Source organism: Humulus lupulus, chromosome 5 (genome assembly GCF_963169125.1).
Source record: "Humulus lupulus chromosome 5, drHumLupu1.1, whole genome shotgun sequence".
Classification (NCBI taxonomy): domain Eukaryota; kingdom Viridiplantae; phylum Streptophyta; class Magnoliopsida; order Rosales; family Cannabaceae; genus Humulus; species Humulus lupulus.
In genome coordinates this window covers 142750651-142765585 of record NC_084797.1, presented here as the reverse complement: position 1 = coordinate 142765585, position 14935 = coordinate 142750651, and the positions used below count along the sequence as shown (strand labels likewise).

The 14935-nt window shown below is 36.8% G+C and overlaps 1 pseudogene; it reads right to left on the bottom strand.

Annotated features, from left to right (window-relative positions):
* LOC133779545 (isoflavone reductase homolog) overlaps positions 1-8668 on the bottom strand; it is an 81098-nt pseudogene extending 72430 nt beyond the window's left edge.
* Positions 8669-14935: the final 6267 nt, after the last annotated feature.

The following is a 14935-nucleotide window of genomic DNA, read 5'->3' as shown; positions in this document are numbered from 1 at the left end:
TATATTTGGAGTTAGAGAGATTAGGAGGGAATACTGGGGATTTTTACCATTTTCCCCTTGGGGACGTTTTTGGTACCCTGAGCCTTGCGATGCATAAGGTTGCATAGGGGGGATGCATAGGGTTCTTAGCAAGCGTGGTGGATACCACTCAGGTTTTTCTAGTGGGACCAGGACAGAACCAATTAGTCTGTGAGTTTCTGGATGTGTTTCCAGAGGATTTGCCAGGGTTACCTCCACATAGGGAGATTGAGTTTGTGATAAAATAGGTTCCAGTGACAGAGCCAGTGTCTAAGGCACCTTACAGGATGGCTCCAGCTGAGCTGAAGGAGCTAAAGATTCAACTACAGGAGTTATTAGACTTGGGTTTATCAGGCCCAATTTCTCGACATAGGGCGCACCAGTTCTCTTTGTGAAGAAGAAAGATGGTTCTCTGAGGATGTGTATTGATTATAGAGAACTGAACAAGTTGACTATCAAGAACATGTATCCTTTGCCAAGGATTGATGACCTATTTGATCATTTGATTGGTAGGACAATATTCTCCTAGATAGATCTTCGATCTGGTTATCACCAGCTGAGGATCAGGGAGGAGGATATACCAAAGACAACTTTTCGCACCAGGTATGGGCATTATGAGTTTTTGGTGATGTCATTTGGATTGACTAATGCCCCGACAACATTTATGGATTTGATGAACATGGTGTTCAAGGATTACCTAGATCGGTTTGTGATCTTCTTTATCAATGATATACTGATATACTCTCTGCCAGAGACAGAACACGAGCATCACCTCATATTGATATTACAGAGGTTGAGAGAACACATGCTATATGCGAAATTCAAGAAATACGAGTTTTGGTTGCCACAAGTGACTTTCTTAGGTCACATAGTTAGTAAGGATGGGATTATGGTGGATCCAATGAAGATTGAGGAGGTCAGAGATTGGCCAATATCGAAGAATGCTTCAGAGATCAGAAGTTTCTTGGGATTGGCAGGTTATTACAGACGCTTTGTACAGGGGTTTTCCAAGATTGTGTCTTCACTGACAGAGTTAACACGCAAGAATTAGAAGTTCATATGGTCAGACGAGTATGAAGATAGCTTCCAGAAGCTCAAGAAAAGTTTGATCCCCGCTCTAGTTCTGAGTCTTCCTATAGATTAGGACAAGTTTGTGGTTTATTGTGACGCCTCAAGGCAGGGCCTGTGTTGTGTTCTTATGTAGAGAGGGAAGGTGATTGCCTATGCATCACGTTAGTTGAAGGAATACGAGCAGAGATACCCCACACATGATTTAGAACTTGCAACAGTGGTTTTTGCAATGAAGGTGTGGCGGCACTGCTTATATGGTGAAAAGTGTGAGATATACACTGACCACAAAAGTTTAAAATACTTCTTCACCCTAAAGATCTGAGCATGAGGCAAAGACGTTGGTTAGAGTTGGTAAAATATAATGATTGTGAGGTCCTCTATCACCCTTGGAAGGCCAACGTGGTAGCAAATGCCTTAAGCCGAAAGCGTCCGAGACCGTTATATAGTGCCAGGAAGATATCAATGGAGTTATCTGATGATATGGCTAGAGCAGGAATTGAGTTAGTAGTGGGCCGGTTAGCCAACATCAACTTACAGTCTACTCTTTTGGCGAGGATTAAGGAAAAGTAGTTAGATAACCCAAAATTGGGGCATATCAGAGGGGACGTCCTAGCTGGGGTAGCTAAGGACTATATGGTGTCAAGCATGGGCTTGTTGAGATACAAGGATCGGATCTGCGTTTCGATGGACACCGGGATCAGACGGGAGATTCTGGATGAATCTCATACTACCCCTTATTCTCTGCATCAAGGCACCACGAAGATGTACCAGGATCTAAAAGTTTTATATTGGTGGCCTGGGAGGACATCACGTTGGATTTCATGGTTGGATTGCCCAGGACAGTGGGCCAACAGGATTTGATTTGGGTCATCGTGGATCGGTATATGAAATCAACTAATTTTCTACCAGTGAAGAGGAATTACATAGTTGACCTGTATGCGGATCTATATGTGAGAGAGATAGTTCGCCTTCATAGGACTCCGATATCTATCGTGTGTGGTAGGGACTCTATCTTTACTTCCAAGTTTTTGGGAAGTTTACAGAGGGTGATGGGTGCACAATTGAAGTTCTATACAGCTTATCATCCTCAGTTCAATGGTCTATCTGAGAGGACTATCCAGATATTGGAGGACATGCTAAGAGCAAGTGCGTTGGACTTAGAAGGGTCCTGGAGTACATATTTGCGTCTAATAGAGTTTTCCTATAACAACAGCTACCAATATACTATTGGAATGGCACCTTATGAGATGTTGTATGGTAGGAAGTGCAGATCGCCCATTTACTAGGATGAGATAGGTGAGATGAAATATTTGGCTCCTGATGCAGTTCAGAAGACTACTAAGGCTATCGAGAAGTTTAGAGCTTGGATACTCGCATCTCAAAGTAGATAGAAGAGTTATTCAGACCTAAGGCGGAGAAGCGTGGAGTTTCAGGTGGGAGACTATGTATTCCTTAGGGTTTCACCTTTGAGATGGGTGAAGAGGTTCCAGATGAAGGGGAAGTTGAGCCTTAGGTTTGTTGGACCTTTTGAGATCATAGAGAGAATCGGTAAGGTGGCCTATAGGTTGGCCTTACCACCTGCACTGTCTAGCGTGCACAATGTATTCTATATTTCCATGCTGAGAAAGTACTTATCAGATGGGACTCATGTATTGAGTTATGAGGATCTGGAACTGGAGGCAGGCTTGTCCTATGAGGAGCAGCCAGTTCAGATTTTAGACAGGAAGAACAAGGTCTTGAGGAACAAGATTATACCTTTTGTTAAGGTATTATGGAGGAACAGAAAGGTCGAGGAAGCGACCTGGGAGCTGGAGGCAGATATACAGACTCAGTATCCTGAGTTGTTTAGGTATAATTTCAAGGATGAAATTTCTGTAAGGAGGGGATAGTTGTAACATCCCAAATTATCTAATATGGCTTAGGGCCTTGGTTAAGGGGCAAGGATGGCAATATATGGAATTATATGTTTATATGATATATTTGTGTATGATTATGTGAGTTATATGATAATGTAACTAGATATGCATGTGGACCCGTTTCTTAGAAGGGCAATTTTTGTAATTTTTCCTGTAGTGGGCATGATTGTATATATGTGCATATATGTGATATATGTGAGAGACCACATTTTTATGTGGGTTTATTTAGGTTACTTGGCATGAGACGATCCTAGGGAGCAAGTTAGCGGGAAAGTCACAACGGGACCCAATACCCGACTCGGGGCTAGTCAAGAGGTATTTAAAGTATTTGGCATAGTATGAGGTTATCGGGTAATGGGAATGAATAATTGCGGATATATTTGGAGTTAGTGAGATTAGGAGGGAATACTGGGGATTTTGACAATTTTTCCCTCGGGGACGTTTTTGGTACCACGAGCCTCAGGCTTAGCTTAAGTAAACTTAAGCCTTAAGAAAACACAAAACACTCAAACACCTCACTTACTCATCCGACTCTGCCCCTCTCTCTTTCTCCTTTAGCTGTTCTAAGTTTATTCTTGAGAAGTTAAGAAGATTTTGGTTGGAAACCAAGGAATTGAAGGCTCGGGTTAGGATTCAGGATTCGTTGTGGCTACGAGAGCATAATTCAAAGCAGAGGTAATGCTTTAATCCCTATTCCAGTTGAATTTCTGCCATGTTTTCCTTGATCTTTGAGGTGTTCTTAAGCTTGTGGCTCAAGTATGAGATTTTGGATTTTGGTGGGTCTTTAATCTAGATTTTAGTTGGGTTTCGTTGTTGGGAAGATATTAAAGTTCTTATGGGGATTAAATTGTGGTTTTAGAATTGAATTGGGATGGTTTTGATTGAGTTGGCTGAAGAAAACCAGAGAAATTCTGGGTTCGTGGGGGTGGGTTGCGACCCTCGTTAACCTAGGGGCCAAGGACGGTGTCTAATGCGAAGGTGCGCTGCGGTGCCTGTTAGGCTGTGTCGCGGCGCTTGTTCAGTGACAAGGGAGGCTGAGGGCTCTGACTTGGGCGGGCCATGGCGTAGGTTCCTGGGGCTGCGACGTTTGAGGGGTTTTGAGCCCACTCAACCCTAAGGGTTCAGGATTGAATCTACTACCTGGTTTAGTAGAATTCAAGGTCCCTAAGGCTAGGACTCGGTCAGGAAGCCTTTATTTTCTTGTTATTGATTGAATCCTATATTATGGATGTGACTAGGTTATCGCTAGGGGCTCGGAACTGGGATCGTGCTCAAGGGTCGTTCATATTTATGCTATACTCAGACTTAAGGTAAGAAAACTGCACCCGATACGTGATATATGTGATTAGGGCTTGGCCCGATTGTTAATAATAGTTATGAATAGGGCTTGGGACCCTAAGAATGATTATGTTTAAGTTATCGTTTCACTTGTTGATTGAACATTCTATACCTGACTAAGTGTTACATGGCTATTCGCATGGTTTGCGTAGCTAGGGCTTGGCCCCATTAAGGAGCATGGTTATTACTATGTTTGCGATTTCTTGATGATATATTGTGATTAATATGTATGCATGCTTGTATTGTTGAAGTATACCTATTTGTATCTATTTTTGTATCTGTATCTGAATACTTGGTTCAGGGCTTGACTTTTTAGTCAAGGACGACAATAGCGCACTGTACGTTTGTCGAAAGGCTTAGGCCCAAATCAACATCATCCTACTACGTTGGCCAGCCCAATGGTCATTAGAAAACAAGGCAATTGGCTAGCTCAATGGCTAGTTACACAGAGCTAAGGGAGAGGGCCCCAAGTGACTCTATGGTCACTTAGCTAGGGCAAAGGGCCTCGGGGTTGATTCTATGGTCAACTAGTTAGGGCAGTGGCCCCAGAATGGTCAAATGACCAATTATTTGTAATTGTAAGCCTATATGAGTAGGTTATTACTTCTGGACATTCTAGATATGCATTTGGAAATCTGTATTCCCTGTTCATGCACATTTTTAGTAACCATGAGTTGGAGAGCTTCGGTGGCAGCGTTTACATATGCGGCTGCTCGTCCACCACGGTCGAGGATGTCTCAAAGGAACTAAGGTTGTAGCACTAATTTTGCCGCTTAGGTCCGCCAACTCTAATTTTGATGTATATACACCCTTTTAATTGTTTGTTTGTACTATTTTGTGATCCTATGTACGTGTGAAACTTTTTAAATAAAAGTCAACAGTTCATTTGACCAAAAATTTTAACCCTAAACCTTGACATTAACCTTAGTTACAAGTTTATAACCAAATAACTTGATTAGCAAGTCTCACACAATTTAAAATACACAGTGTAACGGTCTTGGATTAGTAGGACGTTACACCTCATGTCTTTTTCCATAATCTTTCTTTGGACCTAAAGGGTTCACACTACCCTTTTTGTTGTTGTTGCCGTTCAGATGCTTGTGTGAGACCGCATTGGCCTTGGAGGTCTCATCTTTAAACTCATTCACACCCTTGTCTCTAATTTTTTATTCCTCTTCAATTCTAATGTGATTTTGGATCTCTTCCAAAGCATAATCCTAATTCTAATGGATAATTCTTTTCCTATAGCTCCTCCAAGTTGGTAGTAATTTTTCCACTGTTGCACCAACTTGAAAGGCCTCAGGAAGCTCAATCTTGAGAACTTTCAACTTGTTAACAGTCACTTGCAACTCATGAATTTGAGGTAATAGAGTTTTTCAATCAATGAAAGAAAATTCAAAATATTGAGAAATTAAAATCTTTCTTGTACCTTCTTCCTTGACCTTATACTTACTGTCCAAGGCATCCCGAATCTCCTTCGCAGATTTGGTTTTGGTATAGAGGTTATAGAACCTATCAGATAGGGCATTAAGGATATTACCCCTACAAAAAAGATTATCTTCTTCTCTCTTCCTTCTTTTCTTCACCACCTCGGGAGTGTCTTTTTCGGATGACTCGACTAAAGCTGCCAAGGATGACTCAAGGATGTAGGCCATTTTGAGTGTGGTCAAGAGGAATTTCACCTTGTTTGGCCACCTAGTGAAATTGGATCCATCAAACCTATACAACCTCACTAGGCCTAGGTTCATGATTTTTATTGTCTCTCCTTCCATTGAAAAACAAAAAAGGGTAACTAAGCTTTTGACTGTTAGAGACAATGTTATTGCCTCAAGGAAAATAAGAAAAACTATTAAAACTCTAAGCAAAATAATACTAATGACAAGGTGAATAAGATTACAACTCAATAACAAAAAATAAAAGTAAATGTAGAAATATGTAGATGAAGAGAATAATAGAAAATGCAACTCTAGATAATAGATACAAATAGACTAGAAGTAGTAGAAGAAAGATGTAGAAGATATTACAACTCTAAAACAAAAGATACAAGAAAATATGTAAAGAGAAAATAAAGAAAAGAAACAAAGGAAGTAGAAGAAAAAATGTAAAAAAAATTAAAAAAAAATCACTCTATCACTCACACAACTAAAGTGAAGAGCGTTGGGGATCACCAACTTGAACAAGGTTTACAACCTTTGTCCAAAAGCTTATGTACCCAATCTCAAGCACTAAGGAATTCTCACAATATTGAAAATAGCTCTCTGGAATAATCAATCATTTTGGTGTATTTCTAGTCAAGTGTTCTAGTAGATAGAAATAGTATTATCTTACAAGTGAACATTAGACTCCTATTTATAGAGTTTGAGATACCCTTTGAATTTAAAATTCCACCAACCCCATGGCTGTTACCAATGTTAAATTTGTTTGGGAAAATACAAAACTTTTCCTATAAATAAAATTAATGGGAATAAAAAATAAGTGTAGAAATAACACACACACATGCACAAATTTTACTTGAAAGATAAAGGGCCAGTTTTCGACAACTTTTAGAAAATCTAAAAGCTGCTTTCTGAAAAAGTTATGCAATAGAAGTGTTTGGTAAATTGTATGAAATTAGCTTATTGAAGAATTTATGCAGAAGCTACAGCTAAAAACTAAAGTTGTCACAACCCAGGTTTTAACTTTTGCAAAATCACCTTTTGAAAAAACTTTGGAGTAAATGTTATTTTATCTAAATATATTTACTTTTTTATTATATATTACTCAAAATAAAAATACTTAAAATAAATTAAAAAGACAATAAAATAAATAATATTTAAATTTTAAATATATTTAATTTTAGTAATTTTAAATTTACAATCCACCTTAATATAGAGTTTATTATACATTATAATATTATTTTTGCATCTCATAGTATTTTTAAATTATAATCTTTCAAACATATATCAATTTCATGTTTTAGAAAAATAAAATAAAAAAGAAAATAATTTTAATTTTAACATGTTTAAATAAATATAATATTTATATTGAAATTCATTGGGTATGTTTAGTATCTGTGAATTTGTTTTAATAAAATAAATATGATATCTATTTTGGTCTTTCAATATTTAACAACACTCTAATCATATGTATACAATTTACCAAACACTTTGATACAACTTTGACAACTCACAGCACTTTAAAATTTATAATTTATCAAACACTCATCAGCTTTTCCCCACATCACAGCTGCAATTGCTTTACCCTACAACAAAGCTACAACTGCTTTTTCCCATAGCACAGCTATACCAAACTGGCCCAAGATACACAAAGTGTTTACAACACTTAGAACTCTCAACCCACACCCCAATTACACCCAAGATTTTTTCTCACAAAAAATTCTCTCAAAAGCTTTTCTGTCTCAAAGGCTTTTAACTAAGCTTTCTCCTTTTGTTTTTGGCTTCTCTTGAAAAGAATACAATAATTAATTTATAGGTTTATTTAAACCATATAAACCGCACATTATTTGGCTATACTATAATTAATAATTAATATTAACCTTCACTTAATTTAGTAAAACTAAAATAAGAATGCCAAATAAAGTATTCTTTAACAATCTGCCACTCGAAGACTAATTTTAATCTGTCATCACACCTCACTTTATGCAGTAGAATACTCCAGTCTTATTACTTTTGTAGGCCAACTGAAGAAGGACAAAACTTCAGTTTGTCGACAATCACCGTCTTTGTCAACATATCTGTTGGATTCTTCCATGAATCTTTTCAAGTAATAATATTTTATCTTCCAATAAAGATCTGATGAAATGATAACGAAGTTCAATATGCTTTGTTCTAGAGTGAAATGCTGAATTCTTCGCTAAGTGTATCGCACTCTGACTATCATTGTACAAAATATTATTCTCTTGCTTGAATCCCAACTCAGTTAACAAACCTTGAAGCCATATCATCTTTTTACTGGCTTCTGTCACATCTACATACTTAGCTTCTGCAGTGGATAAAGCTATAACCTTTTTAATTGTGACATCCAACTAACAGCTGTAATTCCAACAGTGAATATATAACCGGTGGTGCTTTTCCAGTGATCAACTTCACCTCCAAAGTCTGCATATACATAGCCTTGTACTTTCAATTCACATTTACCAAAGTACAAACAGTTCTCTATGGTTCCTTGTAGATACCTCAAAATCCACTTCACTGCTTCCCAATGAGCTTTTCCTAGATTTGACATATACCTGCTAACAACTTCCACTCATGTCCAATATCTGATCTTGTGCAGACCATTGCGTACATCAAACTCCTAATGGATGAGGCATACAAAACCTTTTCCATGTAATCTCTTTCTTCCTCTGACTGAGGAGACTAGTCCTTGGATAATCAAAATTGACTTGTGAAGGGTGTGTTAACTGGCTTAGCATTAGTCATGTTGAATCTTTGGAAAACACAATTGATGTACTCTAATTGAGATATATAACTACAATATCTCTCTATGCTTATCTCTTATGATTTGCATTCCAAGAATCTTCTTTGTTGCACTCAAGTCCTTCATGTAAAATTCCTTTGACAATTGCTGCTTCAACTGACCGATATCATCCAAATCTGGACCTTCTACTAACATGTCATAAACATAAAGTAGTAAAATCATATAACTAGACTTATATCTTTTGAAGTAGCAACATTGGTCAGAATTGCACTTCTGTAAATCTTCCTCGTGCATGGAGCTGTCAAACTTTTTGTACCACTATCTTGGGGCTTGTTTCAAGCCATAAATACTCTTCTTAAGCCTACACACCATGTTCTCCTTCCCATTTTCTAAGAAGCCTTCTGGTTGATGCATGTATATCTCCTCATCTAGGTCTCCATGAAGAAATACAGTCTTCATGCATACTTGTTCAAGATGAAGATCTCTAATGGCAACAATACTCAACACTAATATGATAGTATTGAGCTTCACAATTAGAGAAAAAATCTCAGTGTAGTGAACTCCTTCCTTCTGTTGGAATCCTTTGACAACTAGTCAAGCTTTGTATCTCTTAGAACCATCATGTTCTTTTTTCACTCGATACACCCATTTGTTGTGAAGTGCCTTCTTCCCCATGGGAAACTCAGCTAGTTCCCATGTCTGGTTGGAAATAAGAGAATGCATCTTGTTTTTCATGGCATGCTCCCACTTGTTTGGATCACTATCCTGACAAGCTTCTTCATAGCATTCTAGCTCCCTTTCATCAGTCAACAATAAATAATTCATGTATCTCCTGTTAGGCACATGTGGCTGAGAAAAACCTTCTCAAAATGTGAGCTGGAGTATGAGGTTGTGGTGTGTCAGACTGTGGCACACTACCATGTCCATCAAGTTCCTCTAATTGAGTGTTTGTTGCAATTAGCTCCGTTATAGGGCTATCTGGGACATAATCTGCATTTGCAAATATCGGCCCACTCTGCTCTAAGTTTCTGGCATCAATTTTATGCATGTCCTTATACATCACTTTTTCATTAAATATCACATCTCTACTACTGATCACCTTCTTGTTTTCATTGTCCCAAATGCAGTAGCCAAAATCATCTTCTCTATAACCGATGGAAGTACATTTCTTAGATTTAGGATCAAGCTCATTTCTTCATTGATTACTAATATGCACATATGCTACACAACCAAAAACCTTTAGATTTGATAGCTTTATCTATTTTCCTCTCCATACCTCATCTAGTATTCTATGCTCTAATGGAATCGATGGGCCTCGATTGACCAAGTAAGCTGTTGTGATTACTGCTTCTGCCCAAAACTGGTTCGGTAGACCTGATCGTATACAAATGCATTAGGCTCTTTCTGTCAACGTTCGATTCATATTCTCAGCCACACCATTATGTTGTGGTGTTCATGGCACGGTTCTCTCCATTCTGATCTCGTGCTCATAACAAAACTTCTTGAATATGGTGTCTACATATTCACCACCATTGTTAGTTTTGAGCCTTTTAATCTTCAAACCTGTCTCATTTTCAACCATGGCTTTCCATCTCTTGAAAGCCTAAAATACTTCAGACATATACTTTAGAAAATAAACCCATACCTTCTGAGAATGAACATCAATGAAAGTCACGAAGTAGTGTTTCCCACCAATGGATAAAGTGGTCGTTGGCCCCCAAACATCAGAGTGAACAAGCTTTAACATTTCCTTCTTTGGGGTTCTGCCACTTATCTGAAAGCTGACCCTTTTCTGTTTTCCAAGTATGCAATCTTCATACATGTCTATCTCAACTGACTGTTTACCTGGAAGTTTCCTTTTAGAATGCATTATTTTCATACCCTTCTGATTCATGTGGGCGAGTCTACGATGACAAAAATTGGCATTTTCATTTTCTATTGCAACTGCAATTGAACTACACGCCCTTGATGTCATGTAAAGAGGAACATTCTTTTTTCCATGAGCAATCTTCATTGCACCCCTTGAAATCTTCCAATTATCACCAAGAAAGATCGTAATATAGCCTTCACTAGCTAAATGTCCTACCGAGATCAAGTTTTTTCTCAGGTCGAGAATATGCCTTACATCTTTTAGCTGCCATATAGGCTCGTTCAACTTAATCTTCATTACTCCTTTATCGACGATATCACATGGTTGATCATTGCCAAGATATACCTTACCAAGGTTTACAGCGATATAATTTTTGAAGAATTCTTTCTTCGAAGTAGCATGGAATGATGCTCCAGAGTCTAACACCCAAGACTCTTCCTTGCTCTCCAAAGAGCATATCAGTGCATCATCTTCTTCAGAGGTGTAAGTTACATTTGCTTTTGACTTTACCTCTTGATTCTTCGGTGCATTCTTGCATTGATTTTTGTAGTGTCCGATCTTCCCACAATTCCAACACTCGATGGTCTTTGAGCTCTGGAAATTATTGGGATTCCTGGACCTAGATCTCCTATCCTTTCACTTACCTCGATATTTTGATCCACCACGTCCATTCCCTCTGGTCGAATTTCTTCCTCTGGACTCTGTATGCAAAATTGAAGAGGTTGAAGATTATCACGGCTCTCTCCGTCAGATCTCTTCATTGAGAACTAGATCATGAACATTATCAAATTTCAACTTATTTCTTTCCGACGAGCTACTAACAATTGTGACAGTAGCATTCCAACATTCTAGTAGAGAAGACAAAAGTATCAATGCTCGTATTTCTTTATCAAATTCAATTCCAAATAAACTCAATTGAGTAGTGACTGTATTGAGTTCCTGGAGATGTTGAGCTACAGATGTGCCTTCCGTCATCCGCAAATTGAATAATTGCCTCATCAAATGAACTTCGTTAGAGGCTGATGGCTTCTCATACATACTGGAGAGAGCTGCCATAAGACTCTTCATGGTCTTTTCCTTTGCTATGTTGAAAGCAACATTGAAAGATAATGTCAATCGAATAACTCTGAGGGCTTGTCTATCAAGATGATTCCAATCTTTATCTTTCATATCCCCTGGCTTCATTTCTGAGAGAGGTTGATAAAGCTTTTTCTGGTACAAATAATCTTCTATCTGCATTTTCCAGAACCAGAAATCTGCACCATCGAACTTTTTGAGTTTCACCTTTCCTTCATCAGTAGCCATTGCCCTCACTCAATTTGACTTCCTCTGGATCGTTTATAAAAATTCAAATAAAAATATGATAGAATTACTATCGAGCTTTGATACAAGATGTTGGCGGAAAATACACAACTTTCCCTATAAATAAGATTAATGGGAATTAAAAACAAGAGTAGGAATAACATACACACATGCACAAATTTGATAACCGAGATTGGAAGATTTCTATGTATCTAAATCAGTTGTAAATATTTTTCTAGAAAGATAAAAATACACAAAGTGTTTACAACACTTATAACTCTCAACCCACACCCCAATTACACCAAATAATATTTCTCACAAAAATTTCTCTCAAAAGCTCTTCTATCTCAAAGGCTTTTAACTAAGCTCTTCTCTTTTTTGTTTTTAGTATTCTTTTGAAAAGAATACAAGAAGTTAATTAATAGGTTTCTTTAAACCATATAAACCACAAAATATTTAGCTATACTATAATTAATAATTAATATTAACCTTCTTTGACAGTCAGAATCCCATGATCCGCAGGGGGAAAAACCGGGCACAAAGTTGTGCAATCCCACACCGCCTGGGGAAGGTCAAGTGTGATGATTCTAAGACTGTGTAGGTATGGGACTACACAGTTGAAGAGGGCTTAAATGGATTGATTGGTACTACCTATATCAACAAGATGCATCTTCTTTTCGGTAGCCCATCACTTAAGAACTCCAAAGTTAAGCGTGCTTGACCTGGAGCAATCTTATGATGGGTGACCTCCTGGGAAGTTTTCCCAGGAAGCGTGCGAGTGAGGACAACGCACGTTGGAAAGACTTGTGTTGGTTTGTAGGGCCAGTCATTATTCCATGAAGCAACCATAGTGACATGCGGCGTTAGACCTTCACTTAATTTAGTAGAACTAAAATAAAAATGATAAACATAGTATTGTTTAAGAAAATTGGATGTTTATGGAATTAAAATGGAGATTTGGGAGTTAGTTAGGATGTTAGAACCGTTCAAATTGGAAAAACTGAAGAAAAAAAAAAGAAATTGGCATTCAGCACCCCTGGCCACGGCCACTGGCCTCTATCCCCCAGGTCATGGCCAGGGATAATCAGTGGCCACGACTACAGACAATTTCAGCTTCCAAAATTTTAGTTTTTCCAAAACGTCCCAAACCCTTTCCCACATGATTTTGTATCCTCCATACACCTAATGAGAGTAAAAACATGTAATCAACAACCATATTTCCCAATGGCTTTGTGAAATCCAAATTCAAATGTGTAACATACAATCTACACATTATTGGGTAATATTTGCGAGTTACAAATTTGTAACTATTTGGTAACTCCAAAATATGTCACATTTGGGCATACAAATGTGTCTATTTTTGTGACTATCAATAATATGTTACATGTGCTGACAAATCACATTTTGTCACATTATTTAATCTAACATTACATTATTTAAAATAATATAACACATAAATAGTTCACCAACTTGATTTATACCACATTACTTCATTAAAATAATAACATGGCAAATTTAATCGTCCTCATAAAAGTATTCTTTTTAATTTGGAAAATTAAATTATTAGTACAAAGAAAAGGTGACATAAATAAATAAGTTCCCTAGATTACAAAGTTTACATTATTTTATATTTTTCTAAAAGTTGATAAAAGGACTAATAATACCCACAATTTTAATAGACCAATTTTTAAACATCTTTTTAAAAGTGGTTTTTTCTCAAATTTAAAACAAAAATTCATCATGTATTTGTTGAAGTACAAAACTTAATTAATATGTGAAAAATACCATTTTTCTTGTCTTAGTTTTAAAATATAAATTGTAAGACATAGTTTGGTTTCTCTCTTAATTTATTTGCAAATTGCCACAAAAAAATAAAATCAACAAGCATAAATTATATAAAAAAATGTTCATATTCTTTTAACCTATTAACCTAGCATGTTTCTATAATTTTACGCATTCCAATATTCAATTAGCATGCACAAATGATTCAAACCATTTAAAAAAAAATAAACTTCAAGAATAAGGCTTTGAACAACTACACAATCAATCATAAAATATAACTAATCATTCTTCCTTTTTACCATTAATTACATCAATTCATCATGCTTATAAATGAACAAATAAATAATAAAAAAAACGCTAGGTCTATAACAAGACTTGGTCGAAACCTATAGCACATTAACAAGAAAATAACACCAATTTAATATTCTCAAAACTCAATGGTTTTAAAATAACATCAAGAAAGAAAACACAAACTTGTAACCCTATTAGAACACCCTAGCCCGAAATCCTCTAACATTCAATTTGCATTTTTATAACAAGACATCGCCATTTCTTTAAAACATCAATGACAAAATATTAATCTTCCAAATAAGATCATAGTTCTTACAAAGATTTTGAAACCCTTAAAGATACAACATCAAAACAATATTATCATGTTTCTAATAACAAGATAAAATCAAGATTTCAACCATAGCATAAAACCACCCAAGCCGAACCCTATAAACACTAACACCCCAAATAAATCCTTCAAACCATACACAGTACCCTTAGCATGATTCCAAAAATACAAGCATCAAAACTAGAGAATTTTCATCATTCAATAAACAACCTCTAGAAAAAAACAACAACTTCTCAAAGCTAAAGATTAAAACATAACATCTCTTGCCAAAACACCAACCAATATTATACAACCACAATCAAGAATCAAATCATCAAAACAAACATAGAATTTTGGCACCTAGCAATTTCGAACCCTACAAAGAAAAGAAAGAACAAACGCTTAGAAATGAGGAGGAGAACTATTCTTAGAGAATCAAAACCAAAATAATCTAATCAAAACATACCTACAATTTTCGAACCCTAGCCTTCTTCTCCTACTTCCTCTCTTTCTTTCTTTCTTTCTTCCTTTTTCTATCTCGAGTTCTCTCTTTCTCCCTCTTTCTTATCCTCTATGTAGTCAGCCAGCTCCCAAAATGGGGTCTCAAGTCTCACTCTTTTCCTA